The 23,456-nt window shown below is 39.3% G+C and overlaps 1 long non-coding RNA gene across 4 annotated transcripts in view; it reads left to right on the top strand.

Moving 5' to 3' along the window:
• Positions 1-23,456, top strand: part of LOC133553143 (uncharacterized) — a 183,733-nt gene that overhangs the window by 106,295 nt on the left and 53,982 nt on the right. For all 4 annotated transcript variants that reach the window (XR_009806860.1, XR_009806862.1, XR_009806864.1 and 1 more), the window contains one exon: positions 17,479-17,557. This is a non-coding gene — a long non-coding RNA (uncharacterized LOC133553143). The remainder of the gene's footprint in view (positions 1-17,478; positions 17,558-23,456) is intronic.

The following is a 23,456-nucleotide window of genomic DNA, read 5'->3' as shown; positions in this document are numbered from 1 at the left end:
TAACCTGTGATAAGTGTTCTGTGTCTTGTAATGTCCTGTCTTATAAGTGTTCTGTGTTATTATGTATTTTATAATGTACTGCTTTTATATTTCCTGTATTTTATATTATTACTTAAAACTGTTTTATATTTTAATTATTTTTTATCCTGTAAAGCGTCTGAGTGCTCAGAAAAGCGCTGTACCAAATTTTTTTTATTATTATTATTAAAAAGGACCATCTTTTTTAAAGGTCCCAAAGGACCCCAAAACGGGCGTACTCCTAAAAGTTGTGGTGCCCCAATTGGGCTCCAGCCTTGGTCCACAATTAGGTACATTTTGGACCTTTTTGTGCACCCAATGTGCCATTGGGATTATTTGGGGAATTCTGGAACCTTCACTGGGGCTTCACGGTGGCAGAGGGGTTAGCGCGTCTGCCTCACAATACAAAGGTCCTGCAGTCCTGGGTTCAATCCCAGGCTCAGGATCTTTCTGTGTGGAGTTTGCATGTCCTCCCCGTGAATGCGTGGGTTCCTTCCGGGTACTCCGGCTTCCTCCCACCTCCAAAGACATGCACCTGGGGATAGGTTGATTGGCAACACTAAATTGGCCCTAGTGTGTGAATGTGAGCGTGACTGTTGTCTGTCTATCTGTGTTGGCCCTGCGATGAGGTGGCGACTTGTCCAGGGTGTACCCCGCCTTCCGCCTGATTGTAGCTGAGATAGGCGCCAGCGCCCCCCGCCACCCCAAAAGGAAATAAGCAGTAGTAAATGGATGGATGGATGGAACATTCACTGACGACTCAAGAGACTAAAAGGGTCCAATTTGAACTTAGTAAATACAAATTACCGCATCACTGTATAACCTTACAGTAGGATTCAGATTTGTTGTGATATTATGTGTCCTATTTAATTCTCCTGGGGGGGAAAAAATCTTGAGAGGAAGGAAAATCTTTTTTAACCTCTCTTATCCGTTTGACATTAGGATCTCTTGTAGGTCTCTGGAGAAAATCCTGTTACTCGCCTCAACCTTTCCCCGAAGTCAAGTCGGTTGTGCCGTCATCAGCTCCCATCAAGGTGAGCTTCCTCCATCACCCTCGTGCAGAGCTCCACCGCCACCCGCGATAAACCACCCGCCGCCTCTTTCTCACTCGCCGCCCCGCGTTGCGTCATGTTCCGATCAGAGCCACAACAAGAGCACGGAGAGAAGCTCATGCCTGAAGCAAACGCTGCCGAACTTTGCATCAGAACTTTCTTTTTTCAAAGGCAGGGTGTGTCTAAAAGTTGCTGAAAGGCAAAGCCTCTTACAAGAATAGATAGCGTTCTAAGTAGGCGGAGCAAAGCGTCAGATAAGTGGATGAATAGAAGTGCTCTTGTACTCCCCCATGAGGACGGACGTGGGCTCTCCTTAGCACGGAGTTCATTAATGAATTATAAATGAGGCCTCCAGCTCCTTCACAGACATGTGAGGCTCGTGAGACGCTCACTGTGCTTCCTGTCTTCCAGTAAAGAGACGCTCGGTATCGCGTGACCCGGACGGCTGGAAACCATGTGACGCGCCAGCACCACGAGTCCAGACCGACGGCAATTACTAACTGTAATCCTGGCGACAACTCGCACCATCAGAACCTGTTTCTTTAAGAGCTAAAAAGCAGTAATTTCCCCCAAAATTAGACACACTATAAAATTCTATGGCTTTATGGATCAAACGCAGACGTTGGCCGAGAAAAACATTTTCCCTGCTTTAGTCCTTCAAAGTTGTCATGAATTCTTCCTTGTTCCATGCACGCCGTGGTGGAAAATGTGGAGACAACAACAAACACAATCTCCATAGTTGGCTCCTTGAAGCAGTGTTTTTCAACCACTGCCATGAGATACAGTCTGGTGCAGGGGTCACCAATGCGGTGCCCGCGGGCACCAGGTAGCCCGTAAGGACCAGATGAGTAGCCCGCTGGCCTGTTCTAAAAATAGCTCTCATAGCAGCACTTACCAGTGAACTGCCTCTATTTTTTAAATGTTATTTATTTACTAGCAAGCTGGTCTCGCTTTACTCTACATTTTTACTTCTAAGAGAGACAAAACTCAAATAGAATTTGAAAATCCAAGAAAATATTTTAAAGACTTGGTCTTCACTTGTTTAAATAAATTAGTTTGTTTTTTTACTTTGCTTCTTATAACTTTGAGAAAGACAATTTTAGAGAAAAAATACAACCTTAAAAATGATTTTAGGATTTTTAAACACATATACCTTTTTACCTTTCAAATTCCATCCTCTTCTTTCCTGACAATTAAAATCAATGTTCAAGTATATATTTTTGTATTATTATTATTGTATAGAATAATAAATACATTTTAATTTAATTCTTCATTTTAGCTTCTGTTTTATCGACAAAGAATATTTGTGAAATATTTCTTCAAACTTATTATGATTAAAATTCAAAAAAATTATTCTGGCAAATCTAGAAAATCTGTAGAATCAAATTTAAATCGTATTTCAAAGTATTTTGAATTTCTTAAAAAAAAAAAATTCTGGAAAATCTAGAAGAAATAATGATTTGTCTTTGTTAGAAATATTACTTGGTGCAATTTGTTATATATTATAACAAAGATTGGATTTTAACCTATTTAAAACATGTCATCAAAATTCTAAAATTAATCTTAATCAGGAAAAATTACTAATGATGTTCCATAAATTATTTTTTAAATTTTTTCAAAAAGATTCGAATTAGCTAGTTTTTCTCTTCTTTTTTTCGGTTGAATTTTGAATTTTAAAGAGTCAAAATTGAAGATAAACTATGTTTCAAAATTAAATTTTCATTTTTTTTCCTGTTTTCTCGTCTTTTAAACCGTTCAATTAAGTGTTTTTTTCCAATTTTATTCTCTACAAAAAACCTTCCGTGAAAGGAAAAGAAATGTACAACGGAATGACTGACAGAAATACCAATTTTTTTTATATATGTATAGATTTATTTATTAAAGGTAAATTGAGCAAATTGGTTATTTCTGGCAATTTTTTTAAGTGTGTATCAAACTAGTAGCCCTTCGCATTAATCAGTACCCAAGAAGTAGCTCTTGGTTTCAAAAAGGTTGGTGACCCTTGGTCTGGTGTGTCGTGGAAGATGATATAATTTCACCTATTCGGTTTAAAAATATTTTTTGCAAACCAGTAATTATAGTCTGCAAATTATGTGTTTGTTGACTGTTGGTGCTATCTAGAGCGCGGCAAAGTAACCATGTAATACGTTTCCATATGAGTAGCTGGCAGCCGCTAGCTAATTGCTCTGTAAAAGTCGAAAACAGCAGGAGGCAGTGTGCAGGTAAAAATGTATCTTATGCTTAAACCAAAAATAAACAAAATGGTGAGTGCCCCTAAGAAAAAGCATTGAAGCGTAGGGATGGCTATGCAGAACAAAACTAAAACTTAACTGGCTACAAAATAGACAAAAACAGAATGCTGGACAACAGCAAAGACTTACTGTGGAGCAGAGACGGTGTCCACAATGTACATCCGAACATGACATGACAATCTACAATGTCCCCAATAAAAACAACTGAAATATAGGAAAATACCAAAAAAAAGAGAAAAAGCCACCAAAATAGGAGCGCAAGACAAAAACTAAAACACTACACACAGGAAAAGAGCAAAAAAACTCCAAATAAGTCACGGTGCAATGTGACAGGTCGTGACAGTACACCTCCCTTGAGACAAGAGCTATAGTGATGCATGGTTGGTTATGGTTCAAAGTCTATCCATCCATCCATCCATTTTCTACCGCTTGTCCCTTTTGGGGTTGCGGGGGGTGCTTGAGCCTACCTCAGCTGCATTCGGGCGGTAGGTGGGGTACACCCTGGACAAGTCGCCACCTCATCGCAGGGCCAACACAGATAGACAGACAACATTCACACTCACATTCACACACTAGGGACCATTTAATGTTGCCAATCAACCTATCCCCAGGTGCAAGTCTTCGGAGGTGGGAGGAAGCCGGAGAACCCGGAGACCCACGCAGTCACGGGGAGTACATGCAAGCTCCAAAAAAGAAAGAACCTGAGCCCGAGATTGAACTCATGCGCACTAACCCCTGTTCCACCGTGCTGCCCCTAACATAAATCATGTTCATAAATTCATAAAAGTTCGAATTATTTTCCTTAAAATTATATGAAGTATTCACCATATTATTTTTATTCTAATATTATGCAGCAGTGTTGCTATTTTGTATGTTAGAGCTATTATCCAATCAGATTTCAGCTAGCTTGTTGCCAGCGCTGGATAATTCTGCCGCAGGGCTTCTGAATCAACAAAGCTGCGGTCCGTGCAGTGTAAACGAACACAGCACATTTAGTTGATAGACAGTTGTGATAGCCAATCAGATCACCAGTTTTTGACAGTAGCCCATCTAGGCAGCCTTCCTTTAAATGTGATTACTCACAGTTCACTCCCAAGTGAGTATCCAATCATAAGTTGTGATTTGCGAAAACAGGAAGTGGCACTGGAGCCATACCTGGAACGCAGAGAAATTACCAGTATTCCCTGTTTTAACCCACAAAGAAGGAGCGCAAAATGTTGATTAGGTAAGAGATATTCTGTATATATTTGCAAGGCCATTTTCAAGAAGGATATGACTAGATCTTGTGAGACGAGGTCGGCCGACCCTGGAAGCGAGCTAAGCTGAAATGGTTTTCCCACCACTTCCACTCGAATCAACCAACTACGAGCGGTACCACTGGCTTATACAACCTCAGATGGATGCTACAATTTGTGGGTTCAAATATTTTATTTCTTTATTTCTGTTTTTTTTATTTTATTTTTTACAATTATTTGAATTTTGACAGTACGAAGTAAGATCTGTTTTAGTTGCTGATGAGGGTTTATTGATTTTTAAATGTGGCGAAAAATGGCCTGTTTGAACACTGTTGAGGTGATTGAATGTCCAGTAGTGCACCAGCCATGGTCATGTGGTGACAAAAATTATGGTATGTAGAGAGGTTTTTATTGAAGTTGGACTAAGTAGGACATAACTGAAGGCCTAGGTGGGAAACACACGTCTCGCCACTGCCTAAAGTGTCCTATTCTGCTAATTTCAGTTTTGTTTTTATTAAATACACCATAATAAGTTCCTATTAATTAAATAATACTAAAGTTGTGTACAGACTGTAAAAAATGCAGTATAATTTCTGATAAAAACTGTCAGCTATATTAACTTAATTTTATTGTAAAAGTAAAGTGGTATTGACAGTGCATTACTGTAAATTGAAAAACACACACCTCCTGTATTTTTACAGTAATATTCTGGCGACTGAGCTGTTAACTGTTGAATTTGCTGAATTATTTTACAATTCAGGGTAAATCTGTATTCTTCTCCTACTGGCTGACATGCTCGGCTTCCACAGTCCTCAGCGGACCAAGCCTACTATGTTGATCAAGTGGTTAATCAATTAGTCAAGAGTTAAAGGTCGACGTGAAGTTGGTGTTCCAAAGGGACCTGGTATGGTGAGGCAGTACAGATTTTCTTTCAAACAACCATTGAAAAAAAAATACAGAAACTAATTGAGTATTTGTAATGATTTTAAAAAATTATACATTGTATTTGTAATAATTAAATGTGGATATTAAATAATTCTAAAAAAATGATATAAATAGCATCTTGGAAGTATTCACAGCACTTCAATATTTCCACATTTTGCTATGTTACAGCCCTATTCCAAAGTGGAATAAATTCATGTTTGTCCTAAAAATTCTATAAAAAACAGCCAAAAAGTTGTTCTTTTAATTTTGCAATTTTTTTCGAACTAAAAAAACTACGAAATTGGGATCTGAGCCGAGACCTTTGTGATTAAGGGCGAGATGGGTTTCGCTCATTTCTCTTTGTAGCATCTATCAATCTCTATCAGGTTGGATGGGAAGTGTTGGTTTTCATCCAGGATGTCTCTATACATTGCTGCATTTATCTTTCCCTCTATCCTGACTATTCTCCCAGTTCCTGCAGCTGAAAAACATCCCCACAGCATGATGCTGCCACCACCATGCCTCACTGGAGGGATGGTATTTGCCTGATTATAAACAGTGCCTGGTTTCCTCCAAACATGACGCCTGGCATTCACACCAAAGAGTTCAATCTTTGTCTCATCAAATCAGAGAGTGTTGTTTTTCTAATAGTCTGAGAGTCTTTCAGGTGCATTTTGGCAAACTTTTAACAAAGTAATGGCCACTCTCCCAGACAGGCCTGATTGGTGGATTGCTGCAGAGATGTTATTCTTTCTTCTGTAAGGTTCTCCTCTCTCCACATAGAAATGCTGTAGCTCTGACATAGTGACCATTAGGTTTTTTGTCACCACCACGACTAGACTAAGATGAATGTAGCAATGTATAGTGACATCCTGGATGAAAACCAAAACTTTCCATCCAACCTAATGGAGCTTGAGAGGTGCTGCAAAGAGGAATGGGCCAAACTGGCCAAAGGTAGGTGTGCCAAGCTTGTGGCATTCTATTCAAAAAGATTTGAGGCTGTAATTTCTGCCAAAGCTACATACTTTTTTTTTTTATAATTACATTTTCAAAATTAAAAACAAAACGTTTTCATATTGTCATTATGGGGTATTGTGTGTAGAAGTTTGAAAACAAAACTGAATTTAGTCCATTATGGAATAAGGCTGTAACATAACAAAATGTGGAAAAATGTGAAACGCCGTGATTACTTTTCGGGTGCACTGTGTATTCAATGTAAAACATAATATATGAGTGTTATATTTTTATGTAAATAATAAAAGTTAAATATATTATGAAAAATATATTTTTACTGTAGTCTTTACCAATCAGAAAGTGGAACAAAAAGTACATATTATTAATGATTTTAATATAATATTAAGTACATACAATCATGAGAAATGTATATTAAATAATACATCAAAATACATATTCATCAAAATAGTTAGTTTAATACATATGTTAAGTATTAGATATATTTAACAGGGCTTCACGGTGGAACAGGGGTTAGTGCGTCTGCCTCACAATACGAAGGTCCTGCAGTCCTGGGTTCAATCCCAGGCTCGGGATCTTTCTGTGTGGAGTTTGCATGTTCTCCCCGTGAATGCGTGGGTTCCCTCCGGGTACTCCGGCTTCCTCCCACTTCCAAAGACATGCACCTGGGGATAGTTTGATTGGCAACACTAAATTGGCCCTAGTGTCTGAATGTGAGTGTGAATGTTGTCTGTCTATCTGTGTTGGCCCTGCGATGAGGTGGCGACTTGTCCAGGGTGTAGCGCGCCTTCCGCCTGATTGTAGCTGATGTAGGCGCCAGCGCCCCCCGCCACCCCAAAAGGGAATAGGCGGTAGAAAATGGATGGATGGAGATATATTTAACAAAAAGTAGTGAACAAATGAAAAAAAACATGTTTGACTATTTGAATCAGACTTGTGCAAAACTCAGAACTAACTTCAAAATGTTTCTCAAATTTAATTTCAATTCCATCAATTTGAATCAAATTCAAATTGAGTTCGTAAACAGGAGGTAGAATTGCAATTCCAATTAATAACTGTGGTGCTTTGTAGAATAATTTACAGTGGACATATTTTATAGATTATTTAACTTGTAATTTAAAAAAATAAACATTTCCAAAAATACTTTTACTTCTTTCGAATACAGCAGTACCTTGGGATGCAAGTTTATATAGTTTTGTGATGCAGCTTGTACCTTGAAAAACGTTTGAGGGACAGTGTTTCCCATTTGAATCAGTGATTGGTCCCCCAAGAAATCACAATTTAAACATGTAAAGTGCCTTTTAAAAAGAAAAACAAACTTTAAGATGTAAAACAAACACTTGGACTTGGATTGTTTTTTCGATGTAGAGAATATTTAGGACGAGCCAGGCGTGAACGTGAGTACATATTTATTGATATTCTAACAAAACTACACAAAAAGGCAAAGACGAACAAAGGGCGCATACAGTGGCGGAGAACAAATACTTGGCTACAAAAACCAATAACTAGAACAAAGGCTGTAAACTAAAAACGTGAAACAAAAACACTTGCGCTGTGGCATTAACAACAAACCAAAAACTTGCACTGAGGCATAAATACAAAACTTACGTGGCGTGGTCAAAAACGAACAGCCTACCTACCTTACCTACCTACCTTACCCACATGGAAATGTGGGTAAGGTAGGTAGGTAAGTAAAGTTGCCAGGACAAAGACAGAAACAGAATGGCTTAAATAATGACTGTGATAATGATTAGCAGGTGTGAGAACTGAGGATTGGGGCGTGACTTGAGGGCAAGGTGAAAATCAATGATTTGGCATGGAGACAAAAACAAACCAGGAAGTGCAAAAAGAGAACTGAGAGTCCAAAAAACAAAACATATCATTATCAAAAATGACAAAAACTAAATGTAATCCATAGGCGTGACATAAGATAAGAAATGTTGTATAAAAACAGTACGATATATTGTCTTGCAAACAACTACAGGAGTTTTATGAAGTAACAGAAGTAATGGAATAATAATGTAATAAAGTATATAATGACGGTATTTCCTTTCTGCTGCTTTGCCGTCAAAGACACCATCAGCAGCTTCTCCAAAATTTCCAGAGCTAAATGTCCACCATTTAGACATTGTTTTAATGTCCTTTGCTGGCATTATCGACTCATTCTGCTTCAGTATGGTGCATACTAACAGTGCTACACTCCAACTGATTCACAAAGTTAGCTCACTAGATGCTCCGTCATGTTTTTTGATGATTTCTTCTTTCAATCAATGATTATCCTCCACTTCTTCTTCTCAGCGCTGTCCTTCACACTCACGTTCTTCCTTCCCATGACTGAAAGTTATGTCCATCTCTAGCTATCGTCACATGGGGGTCGCATGGTCGTGCAATGGTCGTTTTCCTGAGATGCAGAAGGACACCAGGCAGCAATGTGCAGATAAGAATGTGATTTATTCCAATAACAAGGCAAAAATACGAAAAAAGGAAAACGTGCGGATGGCACGAGAAGCAATGAAAAAGCTTAGCAATAAGACTTGCCAACAGTAGAGCAAGAAGCTAGTAATTCTACTCTCATATCAAAATAAACACCAACGTAAGACTGCCAAACAGAGTGTGGCGCGAGGCAGGAATAAATAGCTCTCTGATTAGTGACTGGGAGCAGGTGAGCGTCCCGACCAAGGGACAAAAATCAGCACCCATAGCAACTAGGAAAACAAATGAGGCTGCTGAAACAGACGGATCATGACAGCTATAAGCTAATGCTTGCGAGTAAGACCTAGCGTTTTGGCCAGATTTTACAAAGCTCACTGTGACCTTATCTACACCAAGTGGTACGGAGGCTAGTAAGCCAAATTCTTGCTCGTAACTTAAAGCATAACATTTAGCTGTGAGACAGACAGCTCAGATCCTGAAAAACTGGTTCCCCCAAATACCACTGTATTGAAAAGGAGAGTTTAATTTGAGCCTTATTTTTCATATCTCAGCTCAGTTTCAGTGTATTTGGAACCTGCATATGATACAATGTAATGCATCACATATTTCCAGTTGTTTCATTACAGCATTTCTAAAAAGGAGTAAGAAGAAGCAGAACTTATTTATTCCTACCCCTTTTCATTCCATATTAATTGTATCACTGTTCTCTGTAACAGAACCAATGCAACCAATATTTAAAACAACACCGTTGTTGAATGTGACAAATTCTTCCTGTAACTTGGCTAAAGGAATTTTTCTGAATTGCAATTAATTTGAATCCACTTCCTGTAATTCCAATTCGAATTTTTTCAATGACGTAACTTGAATTTCAAATTCAGAATTTTGCATTTTAAATGCCCTCCAATTATTGTCTAAAGATATAAATATTTATTAAATTTTGTTGAACTTTGAGAGTAATAAAATGTGTTAAAGAAGTTGTTTGCGATCTTTACGCGGATGCCTAGAACCTGGGTGCTAACTTTCCAATGTGTTGTAAGTATTATATCCTGCCTTCTTATGGCATTCAACAAGTAATGATGAACTACGCCCGTACATAACACACACATGAGTTTTTTGTGTTATTGTCATGACCTGTCCCTCCGTGTCATGACTTGTTTTGCCTTTGTTTGTGCTTTCCCTATGTTTAGTGTTTAGTTCTGTTTCCAGCGCGCCTTTCCTCCCTTTGTTTACTTTCTGGTTGCTAGGAGGGCTGATTATTCTCACCTGCCTCTGATTGGTGATTAGGAGGCTCATCTGCTCCTGATCGCTAGTCAGAGAGCTTTATATGCTAGCGTCCTACCTATGTTGATCATGCTATACTACTGTAAGAGCTTTCATAATGGTATACTATGCTGTGCTTCACGTGCACTACCCAGCGGCACGACCTCTTTGTTTTATACTTTGCTTAAATTGTAAAGACTCATATTACCTGCACGCTGCCTGCTGTCTTCCACGTTTTAGGATTACAAACACATCTCCATGCATTGATTGATTGATTGATTGATTGAAACTTTTATTAGTAGATTGTACAGTACAGTAAACTTTCCGCACACTTGACCACTAAATGGTAACACCCGAATAAGTTTTTCAACCTTTTTAAGTCGGGGTCAACGTTAATCAATTCATGGTAAGCAGAGAAAAAACAGTTATTAGTTAATAACAGCGTTATTATCATCATAGCTTTCATTCAATGTATATAGTATCATAACAAAAACACTGTAAACTGTTAAATGCTTATTTCTCTTGGACTGCTTTTGTGTGTGTGTGTGCGTGTGCGTGCGTACTTGTATTTGTACCCTTCTTGAGACATCAACAGGGAAAAGTTCCTTCCATATGAGGAGCGGTGAACAAGTCAGGAAGTAAATCATGTCCCCAATACGGAAATCCATTGCATCTAATAGAGAATGTCTCATTTGCTCCCCTGGTGGTGAAATCTATCAAAATTAGGGTGGTCCCAAAAAGGAAAGGTTTTTCAAATTGACTGTGTGTTGGTTTTTAAAGTGCTCCCCATCTGGTCAGCATATGAAATAACAAGTGTGTGTAAAAAAAAAATTGAAGTGCTCCCCCTCTGGCCGACATATATAATAAAAAGTGTGTGTAAGAAATTGAAATGCGGCCCCTTTGGCCAAAATTAATAACAAAAATAAAATATGTATATAGAGACATACTGTAATAACATGAAGATTAAAAACTAATTAAAAAACATAATAACTAAACGCTTACCATTTTTATATTTACATAGTAAGTAGATATTATAGGGACGGCGTGGCGCAGTGGGAGAGTGGCCGTGCGCAACCCGAGGGTCACTGGTTCAAATCCCACCTAGAACCAACCTCGTCATGTCCGTTGTGTCCTGAGCAAGACACTTCCCCCTTGCTCCTGATGGGTGCTGGTTGGCTGCCTTGCATGGCAGCTCCCTCCATCAGTGTGTGAATGTGTGTGTGAATGGGTAAATGTGGAAGTAGTGTCAAAGCGCTTTGAGTACCTTGAAGGTAGAAAAGTGCTATACAAGTACAACCCATTTATCATTTATTATCATTTATATTATTGATGTAGTAAATACAAAATCTGGAAAGGGTGGTCCTAAAGAGGTAGCCATTTTTGCGGAGGTCTCAGGAAGGAAACAAATACAAGAATGTCTGTGTTTGTGTGTGTGTCCGTGCGTGCGTGAGTGTGTGTAATTGTGAACAATATAGACATTTGAAAAGATATACAGTATGTTGTGTTAAACCTCTAACAGTAACAAAAGCCCGCTGGTGGTGTTCCTGTTAAATTCTTGGTTTGAAAAAGGCAACTGTCAGCCACTCCAGTGATTTGCGAAGTAGTGACTTCGCCAATTCATGCAAGGTCAACCTGTTCCTGCAGATTATGCGCGGTCTCGCACATTTGTTTGATGCCCGCAACTTCCCGGCACGCTTTGACTCGTGCCATTTTTACCAATCAAATGTGTTTCTGAGGTGTGCTTAAAGGTGTACAATAAGTGTTTAGACAATACATAGGCTTTGTGTGTGTGTAGACGAAGCAGGTACATCAACATGTAACAATATATCAACTCTTTATTGATTAAACGGCACAATTTTTGTTCTTTGCATATCTCAAACCTACTTCCTGTTCCTGTCTACAGTGCTAAGTCCTTAGCAATACACTTGCGCCTTTACTTCCTAGTTTACATGTATCTATATATTTATTTAGACTTAGACTTAGACAAACTTTAATGATCCACAAGGGAAATTGTTCAACACCTTCACGACCTTTACTTATCCAGATTTTGGTTGAACAATGCTGACCTATAGCAAGGAGGCAGCATTTACATGTTAGAGATGATGAAGTGTGATGATAAACTCCCATCGTCTCTCATTTACCAACACAAATTACTTCTATTGTTTTCCCTCAACAGTTCACAAATGCTCCTAACGTGCAGAGGTAAATGTGTTGTTCAAGATGGACAAACACTTTTTAAGTGTAAAACATACACTGAGAATGTCTGCAACTTGTGGACGACAGAGCAGAGAGCAGACAATAAGGAAGCCTTTGATTGTGTTTATTTCTCTAAATATTATTTATTATGATATTTTTTTTATTAATTAAAACAGTACAGTAAATTGACAAAAAGTTCTGCGTATGCTTTTACCGCCATCTACTTTTTAGTTTGTGCTGTATAAAATAAGTAAAACCATGTAGTACTTGTTTTCTATTTTTTGTTGAAATCCTGTGCTTTTTGAGGTTAAGAGTACAAGGAAGACTTCAAACATAGATTACAAATTCATAAAATCACAAGTTAATTTAAAGTTATTGAAAAAAGAAGCATAAAAATTTTGCAAATTGTGTCTTAATTTTCTGCAAAATCTGCAAGTTCAGGAATTTTTAGGCGGTAACAATCACAACAACTTACCATGAATTGATTAACGAGGACCCCGACTTAAACAAGTAGAAAAACGTATTCGTGTGTTACCATTTAGTGGTCAATTGTACGGGATATGTACTGAACTGTGCAATCTACTAATAAAAGTATCAATCAATCACGGTCCCTTTAAGTTCCTAGTGTTATGATCGGAATATTCATCGTTATTGACGTTGTTATCACTATGTGGACATTCCTAGAAGAATACCAAGAAGTGGACTAAAATGTCTTGGCGAAGGTCAGCCATCACGAGAGTATCATTGGAAGCATCCATGTCACATGCTATCAAGTCACAGAAAGGGGGAGAATGGGCACGTCTGTTCTGAGCTTATCGACACGTCTTCCAGGTACCGCACTCGGAGGAAACTCTGCTTCTTTTCATGCAGACGACGCAAAGATGAGCGAAGCCGCGTTTGATGCTGCGAGGCGCTTTGAAGTGGCATGTTGCTGCTGCGGCACAGCAAAAAACATATTTTCCAAGAAAGAAGTGATTGTTCTGACTGCGACATGGAGGCAACGCAAACATTTTGGCTGCTGCACCCTCTAATGGTGCATAAACACAGCTTGCACAACATCGGGTCAACTGGAAGCAAGACCCCAGTAAAGCCCCCACCTTTCCTTTTCTTTCCCCATGCAAGCACACACACCTGCGCGCACACACACACACACACAAACGCACACACACACACAGTACAGGCCGCAGTGGAAACTCTGAGTCACCTTTGGTATTGTGATCTGAAATCATTGTGGCATTGAGTCACTACAGGCCTTCCTGTGTGTGTGTGTGTGTGTGTGTGTGTGTGTGTGTGTGTGTGTGTGTGTGTGTGTGTGTGTGTGTGTGTGTGTGTGTGTGTGTGTGTGTGTGTGCATGTGTGCGTGCGTGTGCGTGAGCGTGGACTCGTTAAAAGAGCATGCGGCTGTGCTTTTTCGTGTCTAATTTGCAATGATAATGCCGCACGTGCTTGGGGGTCGTCCTGGCACATACATAATACAGTACAGTACACGCACACTGTACATGCCATATATACATAATGTGTTCCTGACATGTGTGCATGCTATATTTGCTTTTAGATCAAACACGTGACTCTTCTAAGTGGATATTCTGTATACCTTGTTTACGGCGCTAATAAGGCTGGCTTGTGTTGTTTTGAGCTGAAGGAGTTGAGCAGGAAGAAATCTATTTAAAAGTCATATTTTAGTTTATTTTTATCAATTTTAAATAAGTGTCAGAGGTACCACAATAGTATCATTTAGTTTAAAAGTGTTTTAGTGTGTCCGTAGCTTTAATGCTAATTAAGTTAAAGGCCTACAGAAATTAGATTTTCTTATTTAAACGGGGATAGCAGGTCCATTCTATGTGTCATACTTGATCATTTTGCGATATTGCCATATTTTTGCTGAAAGGATTTAGTAGAGAACATCCAGGATAAATTTCGCAACTTTCGGTGCTAAGACAAAAGCCCTGCCTCTACCGGAAGTCGCAGACGATGACGTCACATGTTTGATTGATTGATTGATTGATACTTTTATTAGTAGATTGCACAGTACAGTACATATTCCGTACAATTGACCACTAAATGGTAACACCCGAATAAGTTTTTCAACTTGTTTAAGTCGGGGTCCACGTTAATCAATTCATGGTACAAATATATACTATCAACATAATACAGTCATCACACAAGTTAACACATGTTGACGGCTCCTCACATATTCACATTGATTTTAATGGGAGCCTCCAACAAAAACAGCTATTCGGACCGAGAAAACGACAATTTCCCCATTAATTTGAGCGAGGATGAAAGATTCGTGTTTGAGGATATTGATAGCGACGGACTAGAAAAAAACAAACAAAAAAAAACGTGATCGCATTGAGACGGATTCATATGTTTTTAGACACATTTACTAGGATAATTCTGGGAAATCCCTTATCCTTCTATTGTGTTGCTAGTGTTTTAGAGAGTTTAACATTACCTGATAGTCGGAAGTGTACGTCCACGGCCGGGTGTTGACGCCCAATGTCTCAGGGAAGTCGACGGCAGCTGTATAGTCCAGTAGGAAGCGAATTTTTACCACAATTTTCTCACCGAAACCTGCTGGTTGACATTCGGTTGGGATCCATGTTCGCTGTGATCCATAGTAAAGTTTCACCTTCGTGAATTTTAAACAAGAAATCACCGTGTGTTTGTGTGGCTAAAGGCTAAAGCTTCCCAACTCCATCTTTCTACTTTGACTTCTCCAATATTATTCGAACAAATTGCAAAGGATCCTGCACCACAGATCTCCAAAATACTGTGTAATTATGCGGTTAAAGCAGACGACTTTTAGCTCTGTGTGTGCGCAGCGCTCATATTCCTAACAGCCCGTGACATCATTACGTGACGTTTTCAAGAAAAAACTCCCGGGAAATTTAAAATTGCAATTTAGTAAACTAAAGCGGCCGTATTGGCATGTGTTGCAATGTTAATATTTCATCATTGATATATAAACTATCAGACTGCGTGGTGGGTAGTAGTGGGTTTCAGTAAGCCTTTAAAGTACCAATGATTGTCACACACACTAGGTATGGCGAAATTTTTCACTGCATTTGACCCATCACCCTTGAACACTCCCTGGGAGGTGAGGGGAGCAGTGGGCAGCAGCGGTGGCCGCGCCCAGAAATAATTTTTGGTGATTTAACCCCCAATTCCAACCATTGATGCTGAGTGCCAAGCAGGGAGGTAATGGCTCCCATTTTTATAGTCTTTGGTATGACTCGGCCGGGGTTTGACCCCAATGAGCTGTGTTTTAACCACGTCCCTCAATAGGCGCTGTTGTTGTTGTTAATCCACCTTTTACATATTGTGTAATAATAGATGCTATACATCAGTGGTCCCCAACCACCGGTCCGAGGACCGGTACCGGTCCGTGACGCATTTGCTACCGGGCCGCACAGAAACATTAATTAATTCAGAAAATAACACATTTTCTCCAACTTAACTTTCACCTGTCCAACTAAACACACCGATAAGCTTGTTAATAGATACATATTCCAACTCCTGATAGGAAGTCGCCATATGTTATCGTACATTAATAGACATTAATGAACATCCATCCATTTCCTACCGCTTGTCCCTTTTGGGTCCGCTGGGGGTGCTGGATATACAATCATAATGTGTCAAGTTGTAGCCAAAGGCTAATTTTCATCTGTGGGATCATTGTAAATAGCAGTTATTAACCTGTTTGACCTCAGGACCTACACTACAAAGGGACCAGAGGCCCACTCCAATATTAACACTGAATTAGTAATCTTACTCTTAATTTTGATCATATAAAATAAAATGAAATATCTGACCTACTTACAGTTCCTTACCTTGTAAAATGCAATAAAAGCTTGTGTTAATCACAAAGATTAAATTATTCATTTAACAAATTAACTTTAGGCTTTTGTCAGACTGATTAGACAAAATAAATGTACATACAATATACATTATGTTCTGCTAAAATATATAAACTAAATTAATGATAAATATATTTTCAACTAAAATGTCAATAAAATTAAAGTGCAAATGGAAATACCATTTTAGTCATAATTTTTGCACTTAAGAAATTTCTCTATGAATTTCACTCTTGTTGTTTTATATTGTCATTACTGCCACAAGTGGTAGAAAAGTTTATTACAACTAAGTACAGCTGTGGCCTATGCGGACCACGGCTGAAAAAACACATATATTACATTCTAGGGGGCGATCACCCTACGGTTAAGAAACACTGGTATATTGTACATGCCCAGGGCTCCCTTTCTTTCAGCGTTATAGTGAGTTCATTTTTCATGCAAATTTTTTTGCTGTTTTTATCTGCCACACGTGAAAAGCTGGTCCGTGAAAATAATGTATATATTAAACTGGTCCCTGGTGGAAAAAAGGCTGGGGACCCCTGCTATACATCACATAGAATGAGTCATTTTTTCCATCTCTCTTACGCTTCTTTCAGTCCTCGCTGAGATCTAATAGGACAGAACATGTTGGCATATCAACATGACTCCAGACAACAATCAGGCTTTTTTTCCCACAGAGAGATAATGGCGGCTTTAACCATTCCCGTTCCGCCACCAAGACCGTGTAATCACATGCGCGCGCGCAAACACTCACTCACTCAAGGTAAAGCCTAGTGCAGAGGGCAGCGTGACCCCTCGCAGCGCTTAGCTGTGCTGCCTGCTGATAAGCAGCATGAAAATGAAGCGCGATAAGATTTTAGCCGCAAATCTTTCATGGTATCGTCACTCGGGCCAGCAAGCGAGGCGTCACGGCAGCAGCAGAACCACAGCCTTTAAACATAACCTTTACGACGCGTCCACCACTTCTTGGAAAGCACAGGAAAGAGTTGTTTTGAGGAAATTTCTGGCAAAGGGTCATGCGTGGTGTGCCGTTCCTGGCAAGGCCGCTCCCGGTCAATCAAGGAAGATCATGTGGACACCAAAACATCCTCTCTGAGACCACAGAGGAACAGATATCATGGTCACAAGTCTATCAGAAGTCTGGGAATTTTGAAAAAAAAAAATATTTGTGTGCCCACTGCTAACTGACTCATTATCCAACCTTTAAGTCTTTAACAAAAAAAAACATTTAATTGTAGTTTACTGTAAATATATTAAATGGTATTTTGTACATCTTAAGGTGTTACGGTGGGGTTGCTGCTTGCTGCAAGGTTTGTTCCTCCCAGATGCAAACAGAACACTCTGGACAAGACTTGCAGGTAGGAACATGATTTAATTCTCAGAACAAAATCAAAGCACCACTAAGAACAATAAACAAGTCGAAAGAAAACACGTGCCAATAGGCGAAGCTAAACACTTAGCATGGGCTAGGAGACAAGCAAAACTGACGTAACAGGAGCGTGAACCAAACAAATAGCTCTCTGATTAGTGGTCGGCAGTGGTGAGCGTGCCGACCACTAACCAGAGGCAGGTGAACCAAATTAATCCCCCATAGAAACCAAAACAAACCCAGAGGTGCACAAAACAGGAACTAAGGTATTCCAAAAATAACAGAATGTAACAAAAAACATGATACAGGCCACGGATCATGACAGAAGGCAAGAAATGACCCTAGGCAATCAGAGTTATGAAGAAAATTCTTTTTTTACATAAAATAATAAGGAAGATGAAAAAAATATTAATAGTAGTACTGTAGTATTGATCGTGATTAAAGATCCATTTAAGACCTCGAAAGGTAGTAATGTTGTACATTATGGAAGGCATGACGCAATCAGACCTGAAACACAACTGGTACCTAACTTCTCGTTGAACCCACTTTTTGTTGGATTACATTTTTGACAAAAATGTGCAGCAACATTTCGCCCCAGTTTTTGTTGGATTCAGTTTCCGATTAAAATTTGTGCCAAAATGTTGCCCTAATCCTTGTAGGATTCAGTCTTTGACAAAAAATTGCAACAAGATGTTACCCCTTTTTTTGTAAGATTCGGTTATTGAAGAACATTTTCTCTAAAATGTTGACCCACTGACTCTGTTTACTCGACTGCTCATTAGTGTTACCATATCTGAGTTATTGTGCAGAAATATAAGGAAACAACTACAAATGTGCGCTTCATTTACCCACGATGTTACAAAAAAAGATCACTTATAATAGTACATACTGCTGGATAGGGGTGTGGAAAAAATTTGATTCTAATTCTAATTGCGATTTTCTCGTTGTGCGATTCAGAATCAATTCTCATTTTAAAAAAAATCGATTTTTAATTTTTTTTATCAATCCAACAAAACATAACACAGCAATACCATAACAATGCAATCCAATTCCAAAACCAAACCTGACCCAGCAACACTCAGAACTGCAATAAACAGAGCAATTGAGGAGACACAAACACGACACAGAACAAACCAAAAGTAGTGAAAAAAAATGAATATTATCAACAACAGTATCAATATTAGTTATAAATTCAGCATAGCAGTGATTAAAAATCCCTCATTAACATTATCATTAGACATTTATAAAAATAAAAAAAAGAACAATAGTGTCACAATGGCTTACACTTGCATCACATCTCATAAGCTTGACAACACACTGTCTCCAATATTTTCACAAAGATAAAATAAGTCCCAGACTTTCCTCTCCCCAGCCACTTCGTCCAGCTTTTCCCGGGGGATCCCGAGGCGTTCCCAGGCCAGCCGGGAGACATAGACTTCCCAATGTGTCCTGGGTCTTCCCTGTGGCCTCCTACCGATTGGACGTGCCCTAAACACATCCCTAGGGAGGCATTCGGTGGCATCCTGACCAGATGCCCGAACCACCTCAACTGGCTCTCATCGCCTCTCTGAGCTGGCACCTTACCATGGTAGAGGAGTTTGCGTGTCCCAATGATCCTAGGAGCTATGTTGTCTGGGAGCTTTCATGCCCCCTGGTAGGGTCTCCTAAGACAAAAAGGTCCTAGGTGAGGGATCAGACAAAGAGCAGCTCGAAGAACCTCTATAAAGAACACAAACAAAGGATCCAGATTTTCCTCGCCCGGACGCAGCTCACCGGGGCACCCCTCTAAAGCCAGGCCCGGAGTTGGGGCACGATGGTGGTCGGCCCGAAAAGGCAACGTGGGTCACTCCTCCAATGGGCTCGCCACTCATGGGAGGGGCCATAGAGGTTGGGTGCATTGTGAGCTGGGCGGAAGCTGAAGGCAGGGCACTTGGCGGTCTGATACCCGGCTACAGAAAATAGCTCTTGGGACGATGAAAACAAGCGGCAAAATTTTACCCCACTTGTCGTGAGATTCAGTTTTCTATGAAAATTTGCACCAACATTTTAACCTTCTTCTCATAAGATTTAGTTTTCGACAAAATGTGCACCAACATTGTGAGGATTCAACTGGCAATGATTCAGTTTCCTATGGAAACGTGTGCCAACATTTTTCCCCATTTTTTTGTAAAATTCAATATTTCAGCGAAATTTGGCGATCCACATTTTAAAGAAAATTTACACCAACATTTTGAGGATTCACTTTTTGACGAAAACGTGCGCAAAAATAATCTTTGGAAATTTCAGTTTTCAATGAAAACACGTGGAAAAATTTTTAAATGTTGTACTGCGTTTCAGATATCATCTCAGTTTTTGTACAGCAAAAGACAACAATACTTAACAATCTAGTCCATTTGCGTCCATTTTCACCTATCATTCTGCGGAATTGAATGCCCAAATAAAAAATACAAATAGTGGGTCTCGCTACTTTTTATTTGAGTACGACTGCAAAATAATCCTCCAGCCAAAAAAAATTGGGATTACCAGTACTTTGGTAAACAAGGTGATAAAAACTGTCGAATGCCAGAAAGAAACTGTAGCGAAGTACAAAGGTGACTCTCCCCACTTATTTCTCCGCTCATTGTTGTCTTCACCGACAATAGTCTTCAAATACGTAAAAAAAAAATATGTTGGATGTTCATTTATACATTTCATTCATCATTTATAAGTATTTCACATTTCTGTGTAAAACTATAATTGTTCTCTTTAAAATGTGTTTAGTGTTCATATTTGTGAGTGTCCTACACAGATTGATTACATTATTTCTTAAGGGAAATACTGAATAGATTTTCTTCTGATCAAACACATTACTAGTAACAACCTAGGTTCCATTGTAATACGCAAGAATTACGGTGGCCTTTAAGGGCAAAAAAGGATCAATAATCAGACAGGTGGACCATGGAAGATTGTTTGTTTGGACAATTGTGACATTCCGGGTGACATTGTTCCACTCCGGTCCTGTAGATGGCAGTAAAGTACATTAGTTACTCTACTGGGGTCGTCAAAAAAAAAAAATGCACAATTTATTATCCTGTCTGCTAAAATTTTGAATAAAGAATATGTTGAAAGAAGGACACAATGCATATAAGACTTATGGCTATTAGATTTGCTGCGTCAAAGATCCGTAGGAGGCAACTGAAACAGGAAGGTAGGAGGCTCGAAAGTGAAACCGACCCAAATGGAAATCGGATGCATGCTTAGCCAAGATGCTGGCTGTCTGAAAGCTTCTGACCTTTGAGAATTAGGCAGGATGTGGAAATTGTTGCTGAGGAGGTTCTGAACGCACACACACACACACATGCACGCACACACACACACACACACACACACACACACACACACACACACACACACATTGTACATACTTCCTCCATGAGTTCATTGGTTCTGAGCTCAGGTGACAGTGCAAACACGAAATATTTTCTCCTAATATGGTGTGAAAGTCTTCCAGTTTTTAGCAACTTAAGCGACAGAAAGAACTTTGCACGCAACATTTGGCGCATTATCTCCAATGCAGAGCATGTATTTGACGAGTCCTTCAAAACTTGCTGTTTTATGACTAAATCGGGACACCCGGGTAATCGCCTACGTTAATTCATCCATTTAATCACCTCTGCTACAGCAAACTAAATTGAAAAAGGAAAGCGGCTAACATGTCAAGGTCTGATTAAATGCAGGACAAGTCGGGGGAGGTCTCAAGTGAACCAAGTGCTTGATTTGCTTCAGTGAGTGACTCATAAGAACTCCAGTCAGTAAAAAGAATTGGATTTCTCATCTTTTATGCGCCATTTAGCGTTGTCAAAAGTATCGATATTTTGATACAAAGGCGATAACAACTAGGGTTGTACAGTACACCGGTATTAGTATAGTACCGCGATACAAATGAATAATTTTCGGTACAATACCGCCTCTGAAAATTAGCAAAATGCAAACAAATGCCATCGGTGGATCTACACCTAACATCTGTCACAACGTGGTGAGGGATGTCTTGTGAGCTGCATGTTTTAGTCTGAAAAGTAACTCTCCTCTCGCTTCAGGTCACTTGCCCTTCCTTTTGTGTCATCAGTCTGACATCATCCCTGATCCTTGATTGTTTCCACCTGTTCCCCATTACCCTCATGTGTCTTATAAGCCCACAGCTCCTTTCGTTCTGTGCCAGATTGTCTCGTTTGTTCGTGCCTCTCTAGCATCTTGTCCATGCCTTGCCTCGTCTGGTGTTTGAATACCTTGATCCTGGATTCCTTTGTTGATATTTTGACTTTTCTTTTTGTCCTCCTCAGCAGAGTGATTTTGTGTTATTTAGTTTTACAGCAAGAGGGGTTAGTGCGTCTGCCTCACAATACGAAGGTCCTGAATAGTCAGGGTTCAATCCCGGGCTCGGGATCTTTCTGTGTGGAGTTTGCATGTTCTCCCCGTGAATGCGTGGGTTCCCTCCGGGTACTCCGGCTTCCTCCCACTTCCAAAGACATGCACCTGGGGATAGGTTGATTGGCAACACTAAATGGTCCCTAGTGTGTGAATGTGAGTGTGAATGTTGTCTGTCTATCTGTGTCGGCCCTGCGATTAGGTGGAGAGTTGTCCAGGGTGTACTCCGCCTTCCGTCCGATTGTAGCTGAGATAGGCACCAGCACTCCCCGCGACCCCAAAGGGAATAAGCGGTAGAAAAATGGATGGATGGATGGATGGATACTTTTACAGCCGAAGTGGTGAGTTTACAGTTTTTTCTTACAGTTCTTCCTTTCCCGCAATTTTTTGTGTGACATGTTTTGTTAACCTTTGTTAGATTAGAGACAGTGTAGAAGTTCCATAGCCATTGTTTCTTCACCCTGTGGGAGCGTTCTTTGTTTCTAATAAATTTCATAGAATACAAGACACCAAGTATAGTTTGTTATTGTTTTTGTGTTTTCCTCCTTTCGAAGTGAATTTCGGTTGTTCCTTTTTTGGAACCTTTTTCGCTGACTAGTTTAGTTATAGGCTATATTGAAATGCCCTGACTCTCGAGGTGAAAGGAAGCTTTCAAAATAAAAACCTGCAAAATTAATCCCTACTCTGCATCTGAGTCCTATCTTTTGACCAAGCCTGACAACATCCACTGTAAGGATACTAAGTACAGTAGCGTATCTAGTCGATACTACTATGATGATGTCGATATTTTTTGGCATCACAACATCTTTCTTTTATTTTATTTTTTTTATATTATGTTTATAAACTCAGGAAATATGTCCCTGGACACATGAGGACTTTGAATATGACCAATGTATGATCCTATAACTACTTGATATCGGATTGATACCCAAATTTGTGGTATCATCCAAAACTAATGTAAAGTATCAAACAACAGAAGAATAAGTGATTATTACATTTTAACATAAGTGTAGATAGAGCATGATAAAACAGAAAGTAAGCAGATGTTAACAGTAAATAAACAAGTAGATTAGTCATTCATTTTCTACCGATTGTCCTTCATAAATTTTCCAAAATTATAGAATGATAAATGACACAATATGTTAGTGCATATTGCATATGTAAGCAACTAAATTAGGAGCCTTTGTTTGCTTATGTGCCACTAAAAGACAAGTTGTCTTGTTTGTTCATTATTTTATTAATGGTCAAACTTGCAATAAGAAACATATGTTAGATTTTTTATTTTTTTTAAATAAAGCCAATAATGCAATTTTTTGTGGTCCCCTTTATTTAGAAAAATACTGAAAAGCATCTAAATAATTTCGGTATCAAGACAACACTAATACCAACACGTAAAAATTATATTGATACCTGCTTTTTTCATTATCGTCATTACCATCAATAAATGCGTGAGCACTGAGTCAGCGCCAAATAAAAACGACTGC

Source organism: Nerophis ophidion, linkage group LG05, assembly GCF_033978795.1.
Source record: "Nerophis ophidion isolate RoL-2023_Sa linkage group LG05, RoL_Noph_v1.0, whole genome shotgun sequence".
In the NCBI taxonomy this organism is placed as follows: domain Eukaryota; kingdom Metazoa; phylum Chordata; class Actinopteri; order Syngnathiformes; family Syngnathidae; genus Nerophis; species Nerophis ophidion.
Note: the sequence above shows the minus strand (reverse complement) of the source record. Positions and strands in the feature narration are given on the sequence as shown.